The 16,544-nt window shown below is 33.9% G+C and overlaps 1 pseudogene; it reads right to left on the reverse strand.

Moving 5' to 3' along the window:
• Nucleotides 1-2,778: 2,778 nt before the first annotated feature.
• On the reverse strand, nucleotides 2,779-6,011 carry LOC118044211 (uncharacterized; annotated as a pseudogene).
• Between the last annotated feature and the right edge of the window lie 10,533 nt (nucleotides 6,012-16,544).

Consider the following 16,544-nt stretch of genomic DNA (forward strand, 5'->3'; position numbering starts at 1 on the left):
CTGTCTCCTTCAATCTCTGTCCTTTATACAAGTGCTCGGTTTATTTAGGCTGAAATGATTCAAGAACAGGAAGCAAAAATGACGCAAATTAACAATAATCTTCCTCCCCCATTTTTCAACTTCTTACAGCTAATCCTAACTATGAAATTAGGATAATTGTCTATGAAATTTCCGATTCAACAATATTGTGGGCTCTCCCTCCTAATGTGTGCAAGTCCTTTTGTTCACATACTATGTATTCCGTGGAATTCCTGAGCAAGTGTCACGTACGATGAGAAATTATACCATTACAGTTTTTTCCATGAGGTTGGCGAGAATGTTACCGAAGACTCCACGTACGTAAATAGACAACGGAGGGCCAACGTTGTCAAATTCAAGAAGTTGAGAAGTGATCTATGGATCACCCGTAACGACCACGGGAACAAGTAAAACAAGGATGTTTCTGCACTTTAGGTCTTGGCGTTGGCGTAGTGGTGGGAGGGGCTTGTTCCTTTCCACACTACTGTGTACGCCTGTCATCCCCGCGGTGCCTTACATACTCACTGAGTTAGCAGGATGTTCAATGAGCTGTGGGATTAGTCGTGGTGCGCGCAAGCTGGCCCGGACACCCACGTTAATAATAATAAAAAAAAAAACAAGGATGTTTCTTCAATATAAAATAACTTTCTCAAATATGCTCTTAATTTTGAAAGGATAAGAACAAGAGTGTTTTTTTGTTTTTTTTATGGCCTTTTACTAGAAATTAACTTTGTCAATTACGGTTGCGTATTGATAATAACAAGAGCTTTTTTTTTTTTTTTGTTGTTGATTTTTCTATAGTTTTGTTTGATCAGCTTAGATAGCATAATGAAAATAACCCTCCATAAATCGCATAGAAAGATTCAAACTAACTTCATTAAATAATCCTAATGAATAAGTGAATTGAATCGTTCAATAAAACTATAAATGCTCTCGTTCTTGACACAGTTGAGCACGCTAGTCATTTTCTTGCAACAATAAATTTAATTATTGGTGCTCGTATTTTAAAGAACATGTCGTCAAGTGTTAATATCCTTGTTCCCATCATATTATAGTCATAAATCATGTGAATTTTGCATAATTCTACTCCTGTTAATACTTTGTAATCAAGTCTTTAATAACTTGAATGGAGCTATCATAATGGCGTGGACAATTCGACACCGATATAAATTCAAACTTGACAATAACCACGCACGCACGCAAAAAAACTCGGATTAATCCTCGATTATACATATACCAATTATCAAGTAAACCCCGATATTTTTTTTTTCTCGGTCGAATCCTGATTCACAATAACTCCCAATTTGACTATCTCTAGCTAAAATCAAAATAAATATTAACAGAAAATGTAAGGTTCTCTTTAATATGATGTTTTTATCACTGCATGGAACGAGAGCTTCTAGGATTTTAACAGAAAAATATCAACACACGGTAGAGGGACTCGATTGAAAATGTTTTTACTCATTGGGTATCTAATTGAGAAAAAAGCTGGTTTAAAAAATAATTCCGAACTGTCAAGCAAGTTTTGTTATTTGTTAAAATATATTCGAACTGCACAGAGAAAAGGATAGAGGAAAGGCAACAAATGGTAGCTCGCTATCGTGCTCAAGGGGGTAATGGAGGGTTACCAAACATGCCACTCCACTGACTAGATAATGGAGGACCAACGTTGTCAGATTCAAGAAATTGGGGAGACTGGGGAAACAACTAAAACAAGGATGGCCCCTCGTATCACAATTTTTATTCAAAAAATGACGCGGAAATGAACAATATCATCCTTATATTATCATTTTTTATAAAAGATTACCTTTATTTCCTTAATTTATCTTTTTAATTATTCTAATTGTTTTTTAATTTTCAATTTCTAATATTTTTTAAAAAATTTTGATGTTGATCTATAAACACATCAGAAAATAATATCAGTTTCTAAAAATAGAAAATTCACGAAAAATATAGCTTAAATCTAAAAAGCGATTTCATCAAAATTGCTAAAAAATATACTATCTCATATTTGAATTTAAATCTAGATATATATCTTTTTTTTTAATATATATATATATATAATGTTTATCCTTAAAATAAGAGATTTCATCAACATTGTTAAGAGAATAGACGTTGATAAAAATTAGGCTTCGGCCCCAGAAGTATAAAAAATAATCTTCACTTTTCGGCGCCCACCTTTTCTTTAGAAGTTGGGGCAAGCCGGCCCCGAGAAAGTCTAAGTTGGCTCCCAAACCCTTTTGCTTAAAAAGAATCTTGTAAAATGATAATTTTTTATCATTGTTTTTATCATTTTTCTTTCCAAAAAGACACATGATGTTTTTTTTAAAAAATTGGTATATAATCCCAATGGGCTAGTTTATTGGACGAAGTGTTAATAAACTTAATAAACTTGTTACTAAATTTAAATATCCATGCAACAAATAGTCTCAAATCTAAGACTTTTAAAAGAGAGAGATTTTTCGATATCAATAGTCTCGAACCAGTGGTTCTTTGAATATATTTTATCACAATCAGTAAATAATTTTTAATATATTTATCAGCTTATTTAGGAAGAAATGATTCAAGAACAAGCAAAAATGACGAATGTATAACGAAGCTCATGATCAAGATGAGAAATATGAAGCCACTTACTGGAACTGATGGGGAGATCATAATGAATTGTAGAAAGGACTATATATGGGTTTTAATCTTGCTCTTTCTACATTCAAAACCGAAACAAGGATCATTTCTTAATTAATTAATGTTGTTTCACTTATCTTTCATAACAGGTATTTTTTGACATACTTTCAAAAAAAAAAAAAAAGAGCCAACCCATGAACATATTCTACATCAAATTACAAAATTTATTGCTCCAATCTATAGTTGAAGAGAAGTTAAACCCCACAAAAAACTGGTTAGTCGACCACACTAACTGTATGTGAGAAGAGATCTTCCAAACTTATTGTGCAAAATTCCTTTGGCAGAGAAGGCCACTTAGTTGCAAGCTCCGAAGAAATTCTTCCCATTGTAGGTCGGGATTGCGGATTGGGATGCAAGCATGCAAGTGCTATCTTCATGATATGGACAACACCCTCTGCTGCTCCTTTCTTAGGAAGCGAGATGCGTTGGTCAAGCACGTCCTTCAACAATGTCTGTTGAGAAATCGGTGGCGTCGAAGATGACGAGGAAGTTGCTTCTGATGAGAGTGTGGAGATGAGATCGCCCGGGTGCCTTCCCATCATCACTTCCATTGTTACCACTCCGAAGCTATAGACATCACATTTTTCAGTCACTTTCATCGTGTAAGCTAGCTCTGCCAAAAACAAAAAAATGGTTATGTTGTGTTTTTATCACATAGTTGATAGAAATAAAATAGAAATAAAATTTCTTATGTATTTATACTATAAGCTAAAAACATAATATTATAGGAATTTAATGCTGAAGTAAAGCTATACGCACCTGGAGCAGTATATCCAAAAGTACCGGCAAATGAGGTCCAATTGGATGAGTCAGGCATCAACATTCTAGCTGTACCAAAGTCAGAGACATGTGCCTCATATTCCGAATCTAGAAGGACATTATTGCTGGTAATGTCTCGATGAATGATCGGAGGAGAGCTAGAATGGTGTAGATAGGATAAAGCTCCAGCCATCCCTTTCACGACATTTAGCCTTTTCACCCAATCCAGCTCAATTGCTTGTTCATCATTGGTTATAATCTTTCTCAAGCTTCCTCTTTCTATGAACTCATAAACCAAAAAAGAGTGCTTTGCATGTGAGCAAAATCCATACAGCTTCACGATATTTCGATGTCGAATATTTGCCAACACACAAACTTCCGTTTCAAAAGCTTTAAAATCAGACAACTTGTCTGTTTGTGACTGGTGAAGTTTCTTCACAGCAACCACCCGTTCTGTTGGCATCACTGCTTTATAAACAATTCCATATCCTCCTTCGCCAATACAGTAGTTGGAATTGAATTCCTCGGTAGCTGCAATGATATTCTCATACAATAACTTCCCATCATGGCCCAATATCGTGAATAAGTTTCGATCTTGTTCAATATTCCCTGGATCAGCTTTTCTCTTCCTAGCTCTTTGGCGAAGAATGAATAAAAGCTCCAATCACAACAAGCACTAAGAGTAAGCTTCCTAAAAGAGGGAGTACAATCAAAATAACAAGTTTGTTGCTCTTTCTCTTAACAGTTCTGCTGCCTTTTGGAAGATCGCATGGCTTCAGACCACTGGCGTTGCCACATATACCCATATTATCCCTTAATGCCTCAAATGAAGCGTTGTGGAAGGCTTTGATATCGGGAATGGGGCCTTGTAGCTTATTGGATGATATATCCACAACTATCAAGCTTAATAGATCTTTGAAAGTGCGCGGAATCAATCCAGAAAGCATGTTGTGAGAGACATTCAGAGTTTCCAACATTTTCAGTTGCCCAAGTTGCCACGGTATCTCTTGAGCTAAGAAATTGCAACTAAGATCAAGATCCTGAAGAGAACGCAGAAAGCCTATCTCCTGTGGAATGCTATTTGTAAATTTATTATTACTGAGGTTTAGCAATAATAAATTTGAGCACTCCCCAAGTTGTTTTGGAATCCATCCACTTAGATTGTTAGATGCTAAATCAAGGATTTTGAGGGAAGAAAGCATCTTGATGTCTGAGGGGATGGCACCTGAAAGGTGGTTGTCGCTAAGAGTAAGGTTGTACAACAGCTTCAACCCCCCGAATTCTTTTGGGATGGTTCCTTCTAAGTGATTTGAGGACAGATCAATCAATTGTAATTGAGTAGCCTTCCCGAGCTCTGCTGGTATCTCCCCAGAAACATTATTGTTTGAGATTTTCAAGCTCGTTATGTTACGATAATCTCCCCATTTCAAAGAAAGCTCGCCATAAAAATTATTGTGACTCAAATCAACATAATCCAAATGTGGATAGATGCCAAAATCCTCAGAAATATTTCCTGTCAATTGATTCCTATCAAGTCTTACTCGGTGTAAACTGGTACAGTTTTTCAAGCTTTTCGGGATGGAACCGGAGAAATAGTTGTTGGCAACGGTAATATTTTCTAATACTCCTCCATGGCATACCTCTTGTGGCAAATGACCCGTGAATTTGTTGTCAGACAAATGAAATTCCTTCAAATGGGTGAGATTGTTCATCTCTAGGGGCAATGGGCCGTGAAGTTTATTATTAGCCAAGCTCAATCTCACTAGAGAGTTAAGTTGTCCTATTTCTGAAGGAATGAGACCAGAGAGTTTGTTTTCCCAAAGAAAGAGATTGGATAGGTTTTTCAAATTTCCAATAGAGGAAGGAATCGAACCAGTGAGATTATTCACAGCTAATGAGAGATGGGAAAGAGACGTCAACTTTCCAATTTCGTGTGGAATGGAGCCACTAAAAAGATTTCTACATAAAACTAAAACAGTGATACTTTTCAGGGAGCCTATCTCAGATGGGATATTTCCGGTGAGATCATTATAACATAAGCCCAACTGAGTGAGCTTGGATAGATTACCGATATGTGATGGTAAGGTTCCATGAATTGAATTGTTCGAAAGGTCAAGAACGGAAAGATTGGGGAAGGATGAGAAGTTGAAATCATAAAGCGTACCTCTCAAACCAAAGTGCGGGAAGGTCAGATTGGCGACACTTCCAGAACCGTCGCAAGTGATTCCAATCCAATCCATGCAAGGGCTGATGCCGACCCAAGAAGAAAGGAGAGATTGGCTTTGGTTGTCAAGACTTGCTTTCCATTTGAGAAGAGCCTCAGCTTCTTTAATATTACCTCCAGCAACTTTGGAATTGGCAGCACTAGGAGCCGTACCAAATATCGAAGTTTTAGAGGAAGTGTGATCAGCAAGAACAAAGAAAGAAGAGAAGTAGAACATGTGAAGGGGCAAGAAGATCAGGACGTGGAGAAAGATTGAGAAGAATGGTTTGTGCTGTAAGGACGTCATGGTGTGTTTTCAAGAGATACAGAATATTAATGCTTAATTGAGGCTACATGCAGTGGTATTTATAGGATAAGGACTGGAGTCTTTCTTTATTTCATCGAATATTAAAATCTGAAATTTCCAGCTCATCAATAATTCTTCTCCCATTGCAAATCATAAGATGCGACAAATATTGTAGACACTGACAATGTGGACTTGCTTTTACGTAGAAATTGAAATTGAAATTATTGTCGGAAAGTCCAACGTTCACACGCTACCTTGCTTAAGGAATATCATTCTTTCCGTTTTATGTTTACTTAAATTTTCTTACTTTAATTTCACACTGTTTCACCTCTGAATATAAAGGAAATCTTAGGCAAATTTGGTTTTATACTTTCTTTTTGCAAGGAAAAAAATCTTATTGGAAGCTTACCAAGGGCAGCCAAGCACCATACAAAAGCTTCAACGTTCGCTGGGCTAGAGACTTCCAAACACATGAATCTATTGACTGTTTTCTCGTAAAATTACTGCGTCCAATAACTTCCTGCATCTCAGTGCTGTGATGAATCCAAACTTATCTATCTTCCAGCTTCGGATTCAACTGAATACTCTCAAGACCTTAATTAGCTGTCTCCTTCAATCTCTGTCCTTTATACAAGTGCTCGGTTTATTTAGGCTGAAATGATTCAAGAACAGGAAGCAAAAATGACGCAAATTAACAATAATCTTCCTCCCCCATTTTTCAACTTCTTACAGCTAATCCTAACTATGAAATTAGGATAATTGTCTATGAAATTTCCGATTCAACAATATTGTGGGCTCTCCCTCCTAATGTGTGCAAGTCCTTTTGTTCACATACTATGTATTCCGTGGAATTCCTGAGCAAGTGTCACGTACGATGAGAAATTATACCATTACAGTTTTTTCCATGAGGTTGGCGAGAATGTTACCGAAGACTCCACGTACGTAAATAGACAACGGAGGGCCAACGTTGTCAAATTCAAGAAGTTGAGAAGTGATCTATGGATCACCCGTAACGACCACGGGAACAAGTAAAACAAGGATGTTTCTGCACTTTAGGTCTTGGCGTTGGCGTAGTGGTGGGAGGGGCTTGTTCCTTTCCACACTACTGTGCACGCCTGTCATCCCCGCGGTGCCTTACATACTCACTGAGTTTGCAGGATGTTCAATGAGTTGTGGGATTAGTCGTGGTGCGCGCAAGCTGGCCCGGACACCCACGTTAATAATAATAAAAAAATAAACAAGGATGTTTCTTCAATATAAAATAACTTTCTCAAATATGCTCTTAATTTTGAAATGATAAGAACAAGAGTTTTTTTTTGTTTTTTTTATGGCCTTTTACTAGAAATTAACTTTGTCAATTACGGTTGCGTATTGATAATAACAAGAGCTGTTTTTTTTTTTTTTGTTGTTGATTTTTCTATAGTTTTGTTTGATCAGCTTAGATAGCATAATGAAAATAACCCTCCATAAATCGCATAGAAAGATTCAAACTAACTTCATTAAATAATCCTAATGAATAAGTGAATTGAATCGTTCAATAAAACTATAAATGCTCTCGTTCTTGACACAGTTGAGCACGCTAGTCATTTTCTTGCAACAATAAATTTAATTATTGGTGCTCGTATTTTAAAGAACATGTCGTCAAGTGTTAATATCCTTGTTCCCATCATATTATAGTCATAAATCATGTGAATTTTGCATAATTCTACTCCTGTTAATACTTTGTAATCAAGTCTTTAATAACTTGAATGGAGCTATCATAATGGCGTGGACAATTCGACACCGATATAAATTCAAACTTGACAATAACCACGCACGCACGCAAAAAAACTCGGATTAATCCTCGATTATACATATACCAATTATCAAGTAAACCCCGATATTTTTTTTTTCTCGGTCGAATCCTGATTCACAATAACTCCCAATTTGACTATCTCTAGCTAAAATCAAAATAAATATTAACAGAAAATGTAAGGTTCTCTTTAATATGATGTTTTTATCACTGCATGGAACGAGAGCTTCTAGGATTTTAACAGAAAAATATCAACACACGGTAGAGGGACTCGATTGAAAATGTTTTTACTCATTGGGTATCTAATTGAGAAAAAAGCTGGTTTAAAAAAATAATTCCGAACTGTCAAGCAAGTTTTGTTATTTTGTTAAAATATATTCGAACTGCACAGAGAAAAGGATAGAGGAAAGGCAACAAATGGTAGCTCGCTATCGTGCTCAAGGGGGTAATGGAGGGTTACCAAACATGCCACTCCACTGACTAGATAATGGAGGACCAACGTTGTCAGATTCAAGAAATTGGGGAGACTGGGGAAACAACTAAAACAAGGATGGTCCCTCGTATCACAATTTTTATTCAAAAAATGACGCGGAAATGAACAATATCATCCTTATATTATCATTTTTTATAAAAGGTTACCTTTATTTCCTTAATTTATCTTTTTAATTATCTTAATTGTTTTTAATTTATATTTTTAATTTCCAATTTCTAATATTTTTTTAAAAATTTGATGTCGGTTTATAAACACGTTAGAAAATAACATCAGTTTCTAAAAATAAAATAAAAAACTCGCCCAAAAACATATACTTTAAATTCTAAAAAAAAGATTTCATCAAAATTGCTAAAAATATACTATCTCATATTTGAATTTAAATCTAGATATATATCTTTTTTTAATATATATATATATATATATATATATAATGATATTTTTCCAAAAAATAAGAGATTTCATCAAAATTGTTAAGAAAATAGATGTTGATAAGAATTAGGCTTCGGCCCACAAGTATAAAAAATAATATTCACTTTTCGGTGCCCACCTTATTTTTTAGGTGTTGGGGCAAGCCCAGAAAAGTCTAAGTTGGCTCCCAAACCCTTTTGCTTAAAAAAATCTTGTGAAATGATAATTTTTTATCATTGTTTTTATCATTTTTCTTTCCGAAAAGAAACATGATGTGTGTTTAAAAAATTTGGTATATAATTCCAATGGACTAGTTTATTGGACGAAGTGTTACTAAAACTTAATAAACTTGTTACTAAATTTAAATATGCCTGCAACAAATATTTTTTATTTTAAAAAAAAAAAGAACTTGGCCACGATGCACAATATATACTCATATAAATTTGATGTTTTTTCATTTTTATTATATATTTTTTTTTATCTTTTTCTTTTTTTTTCCCCCTTGAATCTGTATATACTTGATCCAAACCCATTAAACCCATGGATACAACCCAAAGCATTTAGCCCAGATTAATAAAGCTATAGCCCGATATTCATCAAAGAGAATCCAAGCCCATAGTCCATCACGCAACCCACGGCCCGTGCTGAATAAACCTAAAGAAACTAAAGCCAGCCCATTTTGCTAGAACCCTCATAAGTCTTATCCCAGAAAGCAAATGGGCCTAAGCCAGAGTATCCCCTAACTAATTATAGTTCATTAAAATAAATAAATAATTTTTTTTAAGATGCTATTTTATTAAATGCCGCTAAATTTTGACTTTTCTTTATAACATTTTTTTTATAACATTAGCAAATGCTAATTTTATCAAACCCTTCATAGTTTTTTTCTTAAATTTTACTTAATTTTATTCTTATGCATATTTATTTTTATTATTATTTAATTAAATAAAAAATAAATTTTAAATATTAAAATTATTAAACTCAACCGGTCCATAATGTCACATAAAATTTCTCTTCTCAAACCTCATGTCCCACTGCCATTGCATCCGGTGCCCATATCTTATGGAGGGGTTCAATTAATTTATCAAATTGCTCTACAAGATTCTTCACATAACATAATGTTTATAAACATATAGATCATTAATTCCAGAGATTAAGAAAGAAAGAAAAAAAAGAGAGTAATCGTCATTAATTTCTGTTATTCGTGCTCTTGATGGAAATGCCAGTAATTATTATTATTCTTGCAACAAATGTAAATATATATATATATATATATATATATATATATATATATATATATATATATATATATATATATATATGAACTGATGAAATGGATATGGTTGATCATGAAGACCAATATTTCACTTTCATTATTGAAACATGTAAGTTGAAGCAAGCTCACCCCAGCCCAGCATACCATCCTACTAAGCCCCCAAAGTATCTACTAGCTATAACAGATCAAAGCTTTTAAAAAAACCACTCGAAAAGAAGAAAACACAGTAGGGTCGATGAAGAAAAGATGGTCTGCTGCCGGTGAAGAGATAAAATGTTGATTAGGCTTCAAAATTGATTCTTTAATTTTTTTTCTTTTATATAAATTTTGATTTTTTTTCTTGTATTTTTTGAAAATAAGTATTATCAATATCTACTCAATGAGAAAAATTAATGATTTAAAAATAAAACGTGAAAAGTCTACCACATTTAAAAGATCTTTGAAAAATTAAATTTTTTTAAGACAACGCTGAAAATGCTAAAAACGATACAAATATATTTAAAAAAAAATTATTTTTATTTTTTAAAATTTTTTTAAAATTTTTATCAAATTGATGGGTTAAAATTGAATAACAATAATCGGAAACAACCATATTGAAGGCTTAGGACCAATACATCTTCTACCCCTTGCGCAAGTTCTTAAAATAAGGACAAGGATGTTGGGGAAATCCGAACCGATGATGTACTGATAGTTGCCTATTGAAAACTAAACATACTGACACAATTTTTAACTTGATTCGGCAAATTATCTACATCCACGGGAGAGGTTAATAGTATTAGAGATAGAGAAAGAATACAAAATAAATAAATAAAGGAGGAGGATTACATTCGCTGTAACTTAACTCCCAGCTCACACACACTGCATATGACAGCAGCTCCTCTTTCTCTCTTCTTCTCTTTACTTCACTTTCTACACTCACTCTCTTTGCTCTCAAGTAATGCCTCTATTATAGGCATTAATGGTAAGCATCTCCAGCACTTTTTTAGCATAGGGAGGACAAGAAAGCCATATAATATGGCATCAATCATGCCACAATTTGTGCTTCCACCTTATATCAAGTGGGTGATAAGTTGTTCTGCTTGTACCTATATACCCAATGGAAGTGGGGTATTTGTTACAGCAATGGCAATATCCTAACAAAGGACTTGCTTCAAAATTACTCCTTGGTAAGCGAGAGTTCCTCCCCGGTGCTTTCATTGTTTTAGCACTCTTGGCAGGACCTCCACGGCAACCACGAAACAGGAGTGCTATCACTACCACTGCAACAATTATAGGAACGTTTTCTTTCTTAAACCATTGGAGGACATACACCACTGTTTCAGAAGCTAGAAATTTCATTATTAGGTCAGAAGCTTGTGGATGAAATCAGACACTGCACCAGAAGCTATAAATCTCTTAGTTAGATCAAAAGGCGGAGGTATGTAATCAGAAACCAGAATTTGCTTTATTAGATAATAAAGGTAATTGAGATTTGTGGAGAGAGAAGCTGGTGGTTCCAATGCTTAGGAGGTAGGCTGCGATTTGTACAGAAATGAATGGGGAGGAGAGTTTCTGGGTAAGGAAGAGAATCAAGAGGATGCGAGACACGAAGAGTGTAATGAGATATGAGAAGGGAACACACAATTATGAGTAGTTTGGAAGCAAAATATTTATTCTAACGTGATTCAATTGTAGAAAACAAATAATATTTAATTGAAGTAATGATCATTAAGGAAGATGCAATCATGTATGTCAAATGCATTGAACCCACCACCAACTTTTTTTTTTTTAGTTTTAACAAAGCAAAGCAAAAGAAAAGGACTTGGGTAATGGTTATCATGAGATCACAGTAATCGAAATTTAAACAAATCAAATAATATATTACTTAATTTTTCAAAATAAAAAATTAGAATGGAAAACACGTCATCCATTCCGATTACAATAATATAAAAAAAAAAACAAGGTCCCAGTTGTGCGAAGCACAAATAAAATATATAGTGAAAGTATAAATTGTAAGACATTAATTATGGTGTAGCCTCCTGAGGTCCAATGTTAGCTTTCACACAGCAAAAGTGATATGATTCGAATTTTCGTATCTTACCACTTTCGCTATCTAACATCATATATATTATCAACCATCTAACATCGAAACAATATTATTTATCAACAATCAAATACCCCTATCGATACTTAATAAAAATTAATCTCTAAGCTAACCATTAAAATTTACATTGTATCATTCTGAACCACTATAGCAGCAACAAGTCTAGTGTACTCGGTAAACATCATTAAATTCCCTACCAATCCACAAATCTTGAGTGGCAAGAAAAGCTCTAATACTAAATTTCTACATTATCTTGACAGATACACTTGAAATTGATGTCATGTTCAACCCATCAACTTTTGACCAAAGAAAGCAAAGCTAGAAACAAAGCAAAACAGCATATAGCATAATTTTCTTTGTTATTATTTATTTATGCTTCACATATGGTAAAACATATATATATTATGATGCCAACTATCCAACCACTCCAGCATGATTATTGACTCACTGATGAATTAGTGACTTTTATAATTTGACTAAATCAGTGATTGGATCAAGTTTAAAAATATCGATTGATAGAACTGATTGGAAGATTTTTAAAGAAGACTATAAAGAAATAATAATAATAATAAAAGACTCCTTCTCTCTCCCTTCGCAGTCATGCTTGGCTGATATACAGGGTACATTATGAATTATTTGGAAAACCCTCGGATTGGCTTCCAGATTATCCACCAATTCCCAACTGGGAACCAAACAAATTAAACGAAACAAAATCATTTCAATTGATATTTGAAAGTTTTCGAAATCCCAAGTAAAGAACATTAATATAGAAAACAAAATCACATTTAATTGAAGCAATGATCACTCAAGGAAGATGCAAGCATGTATGTCAATTGTCATGTAAATATAATCTATATATATATATATATATATGAAATGGATATATGTGGTTGATCATGAAGACCAATTCAATTCATTATTGAAACATGTAAGTTGAAGCAAGCTCACCCCAGCCCAGCCTATCCCATACAGCATAACATCCTACTAAGCCCCCAAAGCATCTACTATAACAGATCAAAGCTTTTGAAAAACCACTCGAAAAGAAGAAAATACAGCAGGGTCGATGAAGAGAAGAAGAAAAGAGGGTCTGCTGCCGGTGAAGAGGTCACTGGAAACAACCATATTGGAGGCTTAGGATCGATATATATCTTCTACCCCTTGCGCAGGTCCCTAAAATAAGCAGAAGGATTTGCTTCAAAATTACTCCTTGGCATGCGATAGTTCCTCCCTGGTGCTTTCATTGTTTTAACACTCTTGAAAAGACATCCGCAGCAACTACGAACGCTCCTGGCAAGACATCCGCAGCAACTACGAACACTCCAGGCAAGACATCCGCAGCAACTACTAACAATCTTGGCAAGACATCCGCAGCAACTAAGAAACAGGAGTACTATCACTACCACTGCAACCATTGTAGGAAAGTTTTCTTTCTTAAACCATTGGAGGACATGTACCACTGTATCAGAAGCTAGAAATGTATCTGTTAGATCAGAAAGCTTGTGGATGAAATCAGACACAGCACCAGAAACCAGAAATTTCTTTATCAGATCAAAAAGGTAATGGAAAATGGTGGAGAGAGAAGTTGGTAGTTCCATTGCTTAGGGGTAGACTGCGATTTGTATAGAAATGAATGGGGAGGAGAGTTTCTCGGTGAGGAAGAGAATCAAGAGGAAGCGAGAAACGAAGAGTGTAATGACATATGAGCAGGGAACACACACTTAATGGTGCCTTTTATCAAGTGAAAATGAAAGAAAAAAGAAGTGGTTTTTACGTAGTTATAACTTGACTTGAGGATTGACTTGGAAAAGTATTGAGTGACAGCGATGTTTCGTTTTTTTAAAAAATAAAAATATATTGATTTATTTAAGTTTTTATTAGGCAGAATTGAACATGTTTGACTATATCGACAAAATGTTTAATTCAACTAGCAACTTAATTAGATTTTTCTAAAACAACTCATTGAATCGGGACTATATCGACAAAATGATAACTATTGCATTTTTAATTTTTATGAGTATATATATTTTTTTTTTTAAAATACAGCATAAGTAATAGTTTAACTATATCAATAATTTTTTAAAAATAATAAAAATTTAATTCAGATTCCACTCATTTGAGTCTAAACTTGTTTCAAATTCAAAATAAAAAAATATTTATTAATTAAGTTAAAAATTGAAATTTACTTGGTGACTCGACCTGAGTTTAACCTAATCAAAATCTAGATTCTTTTGAAACAAATCAAGTTACGTATCAATCTTGATTTTTTATCATGTAATAAGAACAATTTCTTTTACTATATTATATTTGAGAAATATTAACTGGTTTAGAAAATATCTTTTACCACTGTTAATGTGGGGAAAATCTCACTTTTGAAAAAGAAAGCATAATGTAGAAGGCAAAATAATAACTATAGTTATGTAGTACTGCTTTATTATTATTATTATTATTATTATATTACTACAAGCAAAATAGATTGAGCCTGGAGAAGGCAGGAAAATAAACAACCCATGCAAGAGGTCACCAGGGAAAAGTAAAATCATAAGGTACTGAAGCAAAACAGAGCCGAAGAAAAACAAGACTGTTATTTGAAAAGAATGAGATCTTCAGCCCCAGCCATATTCTACTGATCCATATTACCAGCATCAATATGCTTCTTTAAGGATTAAATCAGCATGCATGGCTCCCAGCAGCTTAATTAATGGGATCAAAACCAACAAATCATTCAAGATTCCTATAGTTTATCTCCGTTCTTCGGCCTTGTTCCATGATTTGAGACCTTCCTTGAAGATCTTGTCATGTTGAATTCAATTACAAACTTAGCTCAGATCAGTACTCGGATCCGGATCTTAAATTTCTTGAATCAATCTAATTTAATAACTGTGAATATTCATGTAATTTGGAAAATACGAGTGTCGGTCATATATATTTTAGATGGACGCAAGTAAAAGAGTAATGGTCATTAATTTCTGTTATTCGTGTTCTTGATGGAAATGCCAGTAATTGTTATTCTTGCAACAAATGTAAATATAATCTATATATATGAACTGATGAAATGGATATGGTTGATCATGAAGACCACTATTTCACTTTCATTATTGAAACATGTAAGTTGAAGCAAGCTCACCCCAGCCCAGCATACCATCCTACTAAGCCCCCAAAGTATCTACTAGCTATAACAGATCAAAGCTTTTGAAAAACCACTCGAAAAGAAGAAAATACAGTAGGGTCGATGAAGAAAAGATGGTCTGCTACCGGTGAAGAAGTCACCGGAAACAACCATATTGGAGGCTGAGGATCGATATATATTCTACCCGTTGCGCAAGTTCCTAAAATATGCAGAAGGACTTGCTTCAAAATTACTCCTTGGTATGCGAGAGTTCCTCCCCGGTGCTTTCATTGTTTTACCACTCTTGGCAGGACCTCCACGGCAACCACAAAACAGGAGTGCTATCACTACCACTGCAACAATTATACGAACGTTTTCTTTCCTGAACCATTGGAGGACATAGACCACTGTTTCAGAAGCCAGAAATTTCATTATTAGGTCAGAGAGCTTGTGGATGAAATCAGACACAGCACCAGAAGCCAGAAATTTCTTTATTAAATCAAAAAGGTAATTGAAAATTGTAGAGAGAGAAGTTGGTGGTTCCATTGCTTAGGGGGTAGACTCTGATTTGTATAGAAATGAACGGGGAGGAGAGTTTCTGGGTAAGGAAGAGAATCAAGAGGTTGCGAGAGACGAAGATTGTAATGACATATGAGAAGGGAACAAACAATTAATGGTGCCTCTTATCAAGTGAAAAAAAAAAAAAAAAAAAAAAAAAAACTGTGGTTTTTACGTAGTTATAACTTGTCTTGAGGATTTACTTGTAAAAAGCTTAGGTTAATATTTTATTTTTGTTTTTGTTTTTTTTTTAAATATTGATTTATTTAAGTTTCTATTATGCTGAATTAAACATGTTTTAATTCATGTTCAATTCAACTATAAACTTAACTTGCATCAAACTCAATTCATTGAATCGAGTATAATTTAATAACTAAAAATATTTATGAGTATAATTAAAAGAAATATTACAGTTGAAGTAATAGTTGTTTTTTAGATAATCATCAAGAGTATATTGAAGAGACTATAAAACAACCAATGTAAAATATAAGGACATGAAAAAAAAAAAAACAGACTTAAAGAAACAAAGGGAGCAACAAAAACAAATTTGGTCTGCCACAACAGAATAAAAAAGGACCATAAAAGGAGAAGCAAAACAAAAAATGACTAAGTTTTCTTATTATACCACAATTTGATGACATCATCAAAATATTTTAAGATATCATCTCCTGTATAAGAAAAGTTTGAATTCAAAGTATATAACTAAATAATAACCCGATAAAGGATGATGGAAAAACAATCAAAAAAGTTTATATTTCTTTTCTCAAAAACAATATTATTCCTCAACAATTAAATACCCCAATTGGTGGTACTAATGGAGATTAGTCTCCAAGCTAACCATTGAAATTTGCATTGTACT

The sequence above is a fragment of the Populus alba genome, chromosome 19, assembly GCF_005239225.2.
Source record: "Populus alba chromosome 19, ASM523922v2, whole genome shotgun sequence".
Taxonomy (NCBI): Eukaryota; Viridiplantae; Streptophyta; class Magnoliopsida; order Malpighiales; family Salicaceae; genus Populus; species Populus alba.